This window comes from Choloepus didactylus, chromosome 15 (genome assembly GCF_015220235.1).
Source record: "Choloepus didactylus isolate mChoDid1 chromosome 15, mChoDid1.pri, whole genome shotgun sequence".
NCBI lineage: Eukaryota > Metazoa > Chordata > Mammalia > Pilosa > Megalonychidae > Choloepus > Choloepus didactylus.
This window is the reverse complement of record NC_051321.1, coordinates 25,796,513-25,808,533: the sequence shown is the minus strand read 5'-3', so window position 1 is coordinate 25,808,533 and position 12,021 is coordinate 25,796,513. Positions and strand designations below refer to the sequence as shown.

The 12,021-nt window shown below is 34.0% G+C and overlaps 1 pseudogene; it reads right to left on the bottom strand.

Moving 5' to 3' along the window:
* Positions 1–5,551: 5,551 nt before the first annotated feature.
* LOC119509852 lies at positions 5,552–6,287 on the bottom strand (annotated as a pseudogene).
* Positions 6,288–12,021: the final 5,734 nt, after the last annotated feature.

Below are 12,021 nucleotides of genomic sequence, written 5' to 3'. Positions count from 1 at the left end.
GACAAAGAGAGGAAGAGAGAGGGAGGTAGGGAGAGAGAGAAAAAGAAACCTGGAGGGAGAGAGGGAGGGAGAAAGAGACAGCCTGCCTGGCACCATCTTTGTGCCATGTTGATCTCAGAATGAGAGGATGATTCAAATTAGACCCATCAGTGAAAACTTCTGATTAGACTTGGACAGAGGTTGCACCCTTGATAAAGATTTCCTTATGCCCTAAGGGAGTACAGAGTCTTGCAAAATTAAGACAGCTTCATGCTGAAGATACATGTCACTAAATTGAATCCACTAACTCTCCATTTATTCAACAAGTGATTTTTTAAAATGTTGGGAAATACAGCAATGAGCAAGAAAGATGAGGATTCTTATTTTGCTACATAACAAAACATATTCAAATTTGGTGGCTTAAAATGACAACCATTTATTTAGCTGACAACTATGGGGATCAGCTGGGCAGTGCCTCTGGTTGATCTCGGCCACCCTTGCTACAAGTCTGCAGTCAGCTGGCTGTGGCTGGCAGATTGGCTGGTAGCTGGATGACCCAGGATGGACTCACTTCCGTGTCTGGCATTTGGCAGGTTGTCAGCCATAGTAGCAGTGGGGGACTGCAAGCCTCAGCTTCTTCACACATGGAGTTCAGGAATCCAAAAGAAAAAGCTGATGATGCAAGGCATCTTATTAGACCTACCAAGTCACTTCTGCGATGAAGCAAGTCAAAATGACAGACCAGTTTTAAAGGGTAGGGGTTATAGAGTCCATCTCTTAATAGGAGGTACTATTGTATTGTGGCCATTTTTACAATCTATTGTATTCTGCTTTGCAGATTTGTTAGTATTCTGCAACCATAATTTCCTGCTAATTGTTATTTCTGTTTACTCTCCAAAGCCAATAATATTTTGAAATTTAGAAAAATGAAAATAGTAAATTACATTTATGTTCAACAATATGTGCATGAGGCATGAGAGAGGAAGGGAATAGGCAAATGCCCAAGTGACATATAATAATTTCCAGGCAGATGATGAAAACCTCAGCAGGTGCTATTTTTAACAAGATGCTCTTCTGTGATGACAAATGATACTGCTCTGGGGATATCATACAATAACAAAATATTTCCACCAGGAAAAGAATTCAATTGGCATGATTTTGTCCCCAGAAAAAAAGGTGCTCCAGGAGCTAGGAAGCCCTAATGACAATGGATGCTATTGCTCTCTGCTTGCTCTGTTGATGAATCCACAAGGAAGATAACACACACACATCACCAAATTGTATAACACATGTATGACACTTGGAACAACAATTCAGGAACACTGAATAACCTAAATTCTATTGAGTGTGGCCTGGATTCTGGCTTCCGTGGTGTTTTCTCTGCTGAAGCCCCATAATCAGCCACTATTTAAGAATACACATGTATTCAATTAGTCCTTAATAAAAGGGGCTGCTTTTAAAGGTCCGGAAAACATAAAAATTCTGAAATATATGCAGCAAGGGGACATTCAGAGTGAGATGATATGGAAGGAGGATAAAGGAGAAGGCCTTTTAGTGTCCTCAAACCATAATAAAAGGTTCATCTCACGGACCCAGGATTAAAGAACTAGCTCTCTCACCCTCACTGTTTTTCAAGGAATTTTGGTTTTTGAGGAACGCTTTGCAGATGGTAAGGAGGCTTTTCCTAACAGTTGTGTTAAGAGGAAATCTCAAGTGCTCACATTTAATGGAATCTTAAAAAATCATGGTCAGAATATGCAAACAGCATTATATACGTATAGTTTACCTCCTCCCTGCTACCTGAATCCCTACAGTGAAATCCACATTGTATAATCATTTAGGCAGTGCCAAAACAACCCAATATTGGGAACTTGCTACTTTTATCTCTGGAAAGTTCTAAATGATTCACTTTTGTATTTATGTAATTTAAAAAAATCTACTATTTGGCACTCTGCTAGCCAGGGGAACGTGACAGTGAACAAGGGATACATATGTTCCCTATCCTAAAGAAGCAGCAATATATTGCGAGATAAAATCTAATCAGCAAAAATAATATGTCATTTTCCTTCTTCTGAACTGAACTCTCCTACCCCAAATCCCACTCACTGTTCCTGGATTAAGTCCATAACATCAGGTACAAGTCTCCTTTATCTCCCCTTGGACATATCAATAAATAATTCAAAGATAATGACTAAGTCCCACTTGCAAGCTAAATCACTTTATTGGTATTCACTTATTTATTCATTTATCCACATGTAAATCTGTGATAACTGAGTATGTTTTAGTTCCTTGGGGTGCAACAGGTAACAATGCAGACACAATTGCCACCTCCACGAAGTGAAGTGTCCAGCATCCATTCCCGCATATATCCTCGCTCTGGGTAGAAGACTTCTCCCTTACCCATCTCTCTGCCCATTTTCTGTTTGAATAATGACATCCCTACCTGTGAGCAATAAGTGGTTGTTGTTTTAAGTAACCAAATTTGAACACAGTTTGTTACATAGCAAAAGCAGAATTCTCCTCTTTCTTGCTCATTGTTGTACTTCCCAACATTTTATGGGAAATAGCTAGCCATCAAAAATTACTTATTGAATAAATGGAGAGCTGTGGATTTAATTTAGTGACATATAATTTACATCAGTAGTTCAAGCAGGGGCAAATTTTCTTCTCAGGGAATATTTGGGAATGACCGGAGACATTTTTGGCTGTCCCAACTGTGCACAGAGACACTTCTGGCATCTAGTGGATAGAGGATAGGAATATTGCTAAACATCCTATAATATACAGGACAGCCTCTCACAATAAAAAAACAGCAGGCCCAAAATGTCAATAGTTCTAAAGTTGAGAAACCCTGATTTACATATTTAAAAGTATGTGATAGAGGCTCTGCTTTCAAGTAATGTATATTTTTATAGAACCAAATGTTCATCTAAAGCATTTGTTATGAATTTACCAAGAAAATGAGCTACATAAGATATACCAGGTTTGTGTCTTTTCCTTCATCAGAACCACTGGAAATATCTGAAATATGGGAAAACACTTTTATGATGAGGCTTAATTGACATAAAATTCAGTGCAACATCTTTGTTGAGTATTGAACATTAGTGCAGACTGTGTGTGCAGTTTGCAAGCCCACATTGACATTACCCAAAACAAAACAGATAAGGCTTTATTCTCTTTCCTATTTTTAAATAACATTGTGGAGTATGATTTATTCTATGTGTAGCCTCTTAATTTTCCCGAGATTCCATTGCAGACACTAAAGTTTGTATGCACCTGGAAAACCTTCTCAGCAATATCCTAGTCAAAGCACCTGCTCTCCTCTCCAGTATTGGCTGAACCATGGGTTACTCCAGCCTGGATTTAGAGGTCTTCATCTCCAACCTTTAGGACACAGAGAACCTAATGCAGTTTTCCTACCTCCTTTCTACCCATAGTGTCATATAGTAAAGGAACCTTCTATAGTATGTCCTAGGGGCACGGATAATATTCTGGTGATTATCACTGTTTCTCTTCTACTCCCCTCTATAATTAATTCATTTGCATGCATCTCTGTCTTTTGACATTGAATATCTTAATAGTTTATATACCAATTCAGTCCCCTAAGCAGTGTCCTCTCTGTATAGTAAGATGTAAAATACATTTTAATTAAATGTATTATAAAATTTTGAGATAACTGCAGATTCATAGCAGTTGAAAGAAACAATACAGAGATATTCCATGCACTCTTTACCCAGTTTCCCCCAATTGTAATTTCTTGCAAAATTACAGTACAATATTACAACCAGAACTGGCATTGATACAGCCAAGATACAGGACATTTCGATCACCACAAGGAGCCCTCACATGGTCCTTCCATAGCCACACCTACTTTCCTCCAACTCCCATCCTTTCCTGGCAATCAAAAATCTGTTCTCCACATGTATAAATATGTCATTTCAAACATGTAATATAAATGGAACTATCCGTAACATTTTGGAGTTGATTTTCTTTTTTTACTCAGCATAATGCTTTGGAGATTCATCCAGGTTGTTGCATATAGGCTGTTACATATATCCATAACAGTTTTTTTTTTTTTTTATTGCTGAGGAGCATCTCATGGTATGCTTGTAGCACTGTTTGTTTAACCATTCATCCATTAAAGTACATCTGCTACAAACATTTGTGTATCGCTTTTTGTGTGAACATAAATTTTCACTTGTCTGGTATAAATGACCAGGAATGAAATTATTGAGCTATAAGGTAGTTGCATGTATAGTTTTTAAAGAAACTGCCAAATTGTTTTACAGAGCAGCTGTATCATTTTACATTCCCACCAGCAATATATGAATGACTAGAAAAACGTGTCTCTGCATCTTCACCAGCATAATATTTTGTTACTATTCTCATTTAAGACATTCTGATTGATATATAGGGATATATCATTGTAGTTTTAGTTTGCATTTCATTAATGGCTTATGATGTTGAATATCTTTTCATGTACTTGTTTGCTATCACTCTTTGGTGAAAAGTCTCTTCAGGTTTTTGCACATTTTCTAATGTACTGTTTGTTTTTTTCTATTGAGTTTTGAGAGTTCATTATATATTTTAAATATTAATCTTTTGTTGGATATGGGGTATTTAAATATTTTCTCCCTGAATATAGCTTTCTTTTCATTGTTCTAACAAGGCCTTTTACATAGCAATTTTAAAAAAATTTTTGATGAAGCCCAGTTTATTGGGTTTTTCTTTTTTGGACCGTACTTTTTGGTATCAAGTAAAAAACTCTACCTAGGCTTAGATCCTAAAAATTTTCTTCTATTTATTTTCTCAAAGTTTTACTGATTTACTTTTTACATTTAAGTACATGGTTCATTTTAAGTTAATTTTTTTATAAAGGTTTGAAACTTAGGTTGAGGTTCATTTGTTTTGAGGTTCATTTGTTTTTTCCTATCAGTATCTAATTTCTTCAGCACCATTAGTTGAAAAAGCTGTTTTTCCTCCATTGGATTGCATTTACACCTTTGTACAAAGCTACTTGGGTCTATTTCTGCATTTTCTATTCTGTTCCACTGATCTGTTTTTATATTTCTCTGCCAATACTACGCAATCTTTTTTTTTTTTTTTTTATTTTGAACATATGAGTTTAATTATCTCCTAGACCATTCAGATGTAACTATGTGGTAAATGGATGGAAACAAGGGTTACAAACTTAGAAGAGAGGCAGAAGTTTTAGATCTGCATTTTTAGACCAATTTAAAGTTATATATATATATATATTCACTAGATTTGACCTTTTTTTAACAATTAAAATAAAACTTTTTGCCACAAAAAACTATTTAAAATTTCTTTCCAGAAATTGTTTACATTATCTTCTAAAACATGATTTTTCCCACATTTCTTTAAATGTCAAGTTTTCTTTAGCAAATCTATCCAAAATACAAAAATTTCATTTTAGAACTTTGTTTATATCTATGTAACAGAGTGCCCATCAGAATACCTTCCTCTAAGCCTAATGGTTTATACTCTCCCTTCAAAATGTAAAATTATCTTTTAATTAAGTGTCATTCTCAAAGATATTCTAGAGAAAAAATTATGAATTAAAATCTATAAATTCTTCACTTCTATTATGTTATAGCAATTTATCATCTAACCCACAGTAGTCAATCAACTGAGTAAGACTTAGTTTCTTGTTCTCTTCAGACATAGCTGATTGCAACTCATAAAGCAACAACTGGCTACAGTTTCTCTACTTCTTTATTAACAGTTATAACCGAGACAGGTCATTCTTTGATCTATACATTTTGGCTAGTTTTACCCTCCGGAGAAGGTCTTCTTTCTCCTCAACCCGCTTTACCAATTTTGCTTTTTTTTTTGCACTGAATCCTTGTTTGGGATGATTCTCATTCACAAAATCATTTTGGAGAGCAACGCATGACCCAAAATCAAGTGATTTAGAGTCACATATATTGCGATTCTTGAAATATGTGCTTTTTTTTCAAATTCACTGTAAATTTTTCTAGAAATTCCAAACAGTTTTCTTCTGTTGAAGATGCTGGCTTCTCCAAAAAGTTCTGATCATTTTCTTCATTCTCAACTTTAAGACGTTTTGCCACACTATAAGAGGAATTAAATTAAGATCTTGTCTTCCTTAATCATTCTCCAAGTGTTGCACTCATGGGTTGTTGCCTTGAACTACTGGTATGGGGAGACTGATTCCCAAATGCCTGTGGTGTGCTAGGTAACATCACAGCTGAGTCTGATGGACTTTCCATCTTGCAGATGAAATCCTGGTTTACCTCTTCCACCTGACTGCCACCCTCTGCCATTCCCAGAATGTCCACACAATCTTGATTATTGTAGCTATACAGTAAATTTTGAAATAGAGTAGAATTCCTCCTACTTTATCCTGCTTTAAAAAAAAAATCTTTAGCTATTCTAGTTCCTTTGCCATTCTATATAAAGTTTAGAATAATCTGGTCTATATCCACAAAAAATATTGCCAGAATTTTGATAGGAGTTCATTAAACTTGTATACCAAGTTTTGGGTAATAGACATCTTTACTATGTTGAGTTTTCCAATCCTTGAACAGGGTATATCTCTTCATTTGTTTTTATCTTCTTTGATTAATTTCACCAGCATTTTGTAGTTTTCAGCATATATGCCCTGTGCATGTTTTGTTCATTTATACCTAAATATTTTGTATTTTTTTAGTTATTATAAATGGTTTTATACTTTTAATTTCAGTGTTCACCTGTTTATTGCTACTATGTTGAAATGCAATTGGTTTGCGTATGTTTATCTAACATCATGAAACCTTGATAAACTTACTTATAGTTCTAGGGAGGATTTTTGGTGGTATATCTTGGGATTTTCTACATAGACAATCATGCCATCTTCAAATAGGGAAAGTCTTATTTCTTCCTTTTTGATCTGTATGCTTTTTATTCTCTTTTCTTGCCTTACTGCAATATATAGAATTTCTAGCACTATGTTGTATAACTGAAGAAAATGGACATTATTGCTTTTTCCCTGATTTTAGGGGTAAAAGATTCAGTCTTTCACCATTAAGTATTATGTTAGCTGCAGGTTGGTGTTGTTTGCTGTTGCTGTTTGATTTGTTTTGTTTTTGTTTTTATAGATACTCTTTATCAATTTAAGGAGCCCCACACTATTCCTAGTTTTCTGAGTTTTTATTATGAATGGTGCTGAAATTTGCCAGATGCTTTCTCTGCATCATTTGATGTGATCATATGGTTTTCTTCCTTAGCCTGCTAATATGGTGGATTGTGTTGATTGATTTTCAAATATTGATCTGGCTTTCTGTCCTTGGAGTAAATCTCATTTGCTCATGGTGTATAATTATTTTTACATATCATCAAATTCTACTTGCTAATGTTCTGTTATTAACTTTTACTCCTATATTCATTAGGGCTATATATCCGTAGTTTTCTTTTTTTCATACAGCCTTTAACTAGTTTTGGTATTAGGATAATATTAGCTTCATAAAGTGAAATGAGAAATGTTCATGCTCCTTTATTTTCTGGAACAGATTACGCACAATTTGTGCTAATTTGTCATTAAACATTTGGTAGAACTCTCCAAATAAACCATCTGGGTTTGGAAATGCCTTCTGGGGAGTTTTAAAATTATCAACTTAATGTCCATAATAGTTACATGGCTATTTAAATTATCCATTTCATATTAAGTATTTTGTGTATTTTGCAGAACTGGTCCATTTCATCTGATTTGTAAAAATTAGAGTTTTTATAGTGTGTAGAGTTTTTTTTATAGTATTGTCCTATTATCCTTAGAGTCTGTAATGATGTCCGTGTTTCACTCCTGATATTGCTATTTTGCATCTTCCTTTTATTTGTCAGTCTTGCTAGAGGTTGGTCTATTTATTGATCTTTTCAAAGAACCAGATATTTCTTTCAGTGATTTCCTCTACCATTTTCCAGTTTGGCACTTTATTTCTGTTCTTAAATTTTACCATTTCCTTTCTTCTGCTCTTTTTCTAGGTTCTCAAGGTGGCAGATTAGATTATTGTTTAAGACTTTGCATCCTTAAGGTATGCATTCAATGCTATAAATTTATGTCTGAGCATGCATTTTCCTGTGTTATTTGCATTCAGTTCAGTGTTATTTTTTTTGTTTGTTTTCTTTGAGACTATGTATTAAAAGAAGTGTGGTATTTAGTTTTGAAGTATTTAGTTTCCTATATTTCTGTTTTATTTCATTATGGTCAGAGAACAACCTCTGTATGATTGAAACTTTTTAAAATTTATCAGCGCTTGTTTTATGGTCATGCTGTGATCTATTTTGGTATGTACTACAAGGACACTTGAAAACAATGCATTTTATACTTTTGATGGTTGCAGTATTCTATAAAAGGTTGAGAAGTGGATCTCTAAGTCCAGCCCATACTAAAGGAGAATGAAATTAATTTTTACTTCTTAGAGGAGAAATATAAAATAATTTGTGGACATAAGTAATATCCACCACAGTAATTAACAAATATTTGGGGGAGATATTTGAAGTTATGCAAATATCTGCTTTCTCCCTAAAGTTCTGCACTCTACTTCTAACATTCCTCTGTTAGTCTTGCCTGCAATAATTAATACTGAGGTGCTCTAATGGTGATTTTTTTATTTCCCTCATTCTTTCTTCATTTATAATTATTCTATATAGAATTATATTCCTTCCTCACCATTTATTTATTAAATTAATCATTTTATGTCAATATGGACTCATACATATTTATTTTATTCTATGAGTCATAGCCCAGTATCGTTTTTTAATTTGTTGCTCTTATTGGTCCAGATTTGGATATTAAAAGTTATTTCAAGTTGGCTCCTGTGTCCTTATGATATGCACCCATCCTGTCTTTGACCCCAAAACACCTACTTTCTGGCACTATCAGATGCTATGGGCTCATCCTGTATTTTTCCTGCCCTAGCCCAAAAATCATCCATTTCCCCAAGCGTCCTTGATTCCTTTTATTGGAAAATGACATTTAGAAACCAACATCTAGGTTCTGGATGATTTCATTGCTGACAATATTTCTATACCCTTTCACTGGATAGTGCTAGGAAATATATGTATGTATACTAACTCACACATACAAATTATCTATATTTCTATCTATTGATCTATCTCTAGCTAAACATGCATTTTACTGATAGTTCTGAATCTATTCTAGGGCACAGGTTTGATTCTGGCCTTCCCCCTTGCTTAACTGAAACTTTCTAGTCTGAAGTGAGAACTTTGCCTCTCATATAATCTACAATATATTTACATTTTTTCAATCATATTGTATGTTTACAGATATTTCAAAATTTCTTATGTGCATCCTTATGAGAAACAAATTTGCCAACTAGAATATAGTTTTCTGGTTTTGTGTTCATTTCTCTTTCTTTCTTTGTTTTTTTTTTTTTTGGTCTTTAGCTTTACAGAACACATTCAAAACACTGTTTTCTAAAATTATTTAGGTCAAGAACTTTTATCCCTACCTCCTTCTACGAAGTAAGGTCCTACCTTTGTAATACAGTTAAATTAATTTGACACGGTCTAGATTCCCCAATATCCAGGCTGATTTATTTGGGGTTTTGGCTTTGTATTTTAATTTGCATGCAGAAAACTTTTCTCTTTCTGGGATATCATTCTAAGGTTTTGACAAATGCATAGAATCTTGTATCTACCTTCACAGTAACATGTAGAAGAGTTCAATCACCCTAAAAATCCCCTTGTGCAGCCCCTTGCAATTACTGATGTTTTTTGTGTCTATAGTTTTACCTTTTGCAGAATGTAATATGAAATACATCATACGGTATGCGGATTTTTCTTTATGGCTTATTTATTTGCATAATATTTTTATGTCATTAATTTTTCAAATATTTTACCCAATTTTAATTCTTTTTCTTCTAGAGATCTTAATGCATATTTGCCATAGTGCTTAATATTGTCACACAGATCAGTAAGACTGTGTGTGTGTATGTGTATGTGTTTTCTCTTTCTCTCTCTGTTCTTCAGATAAAATCACTGTAATGGATTCATAGTTTATTGACTGACCTTTTATTCTGACATCTCTAATCCTTTGGTAAATTTATCCTGTGATTTTTTTCTATTTCAGAAACTGAACTGTACAGTTCTAATGTTTCCACATTACTTTTTTTAGAGTTTCTATTTGTGCGGAGATGCCTCATTTCTTCCTCATTATGAATATATTTTACTATTTTCCCTTGTATATATCTTAGAATGTTTTTATAATAGTTTCTCTGAAAAACCCCAACATTTGGGTCATCTCAAGTCCAGTTTCTATTGACTATTTTTCTCTTGTCTTTGAGTGTCATTTTTTCAGCTTCTTTGCATGTGTAGTAATATTTTTATATATTAAACAATATATTTTATATATTAAACATTATATATAGATAACAAAGAAGACAATCTTGCTCTCTCAATTTTCCTCCCCTGAAGAGTGTTAAATTGTTTTATAAAGTAAGCAGTTAACTTGGTGGTTTTGAACTGCATACTCCATTGCTCCTGTAGCGTGAAGTAACTAAAATCTTTGCTTAGTTTCCTAATTGTTTCACCTTACAACTTTCATCCGACCTCTTGGAATATCCCCATAATAAGAAGAGTTCAGGGTCAGACATGGGGCTAGACTGAGTTTATACCCAGATTTTCTTGCTCCCTGCTCTGTATCTTTGTCCTTTCTGGGATTTCCCTTCTTATTATCTAGTTTATCTGGAGGCCCCAACAACAATCTCAATCTAGTAAGACCATCGCTCTCTGTGTTCCAACCATCCCATGCCCTGAGCTACAGAGGATACCTCCAGGTGAAAGGCTGTATCGATGCGAATCATTCCCATTGCAATTACCTGCTTTTAAGGGTCAACTTCCTTCCAGTTTCTGTTCAATTTTCATTTGCTCTCTGGTGACTTCAAAGATTTTCTTGTAAAATAATATTTCATAAGGGCTTTTATTTCTTATCTGTGGGAGAGTTATTCCAATAAAATATACTCCTCTATTACCAGAAGTGGAACTCCTTCTAATAGACTTCCACTTATAAAAGCTTTCCTCAAAATGGAAATAGAGAAATAAAATTTTCTATAATCTTTGGTCACATAAATTTTGTTTTGTACATTATTTATTCATTCTTTAAAGATACGTAAATGAAGGTTTTGCTTTTTTCAGGACTGCTTTGACATGCTTATGTCGAGATGCACTGCTTTGGAAACAATTTAAGTGTCCATCAACAAATGAATGGGTAAACAAAATGTGGTACACAGCAAAATTAGTCAGCCATAAGAAGGAATGAAACCATGAGATATGCTGAAATATGGAAGAATTTGAAACATTATGCTCAGTGAAATAAGCAAGGCACATAAAGACAAATATTGCGTGATATCACATATGAGACAACTAGAAATAGCAAATTTGCAGAGATAGAAAGCAAATTAGAGGTTACTGGGGGGATGTAGAGAGTCAGAAAGGGAGGGTGCTTGTTTGTAAAACCAAAATAAATTAAAATTTAAAAAAATTTAACAAGAGGAAAGCAAATTGATTAAATAAATTCAGACCATTATAAATGATAGATGGGGTATTACTATTTAAAACCCCATGACTCTCAGTTACTACATTTATCTTTAATTGTTAAGATTTCAGGCCCAGTTATTCTAGCAAAATAGGGCAGATGGTTAGAGCAGAGGCATTTCTAGAGATACGTGAGTCTTGGTAGTTTGGTCCTCTGGAGTGGGATCTCTGGGAAGCTGTACATACAGTGTAGCTCCTGCTTATCACAGCTAACTTGCTAAAGAGACATAGGTCTGTTTGGATGAATATATTTATATGCATGCATTGATTCAGAATAGGTAATACACACTTGTGAAAAATAATATTCAAAGGTATAAAAGGAATAAAAAAGACACACTGCTTCCTTATATTCCAATAATCTATTAATATTTCTTAATGGTAAAATAGAAAAATACTCAACAATTTAAGACAAATTTTAATGAAAATTTCAATTCCCATAGCTATTAAGGATCCCATTTTTAAAAAATG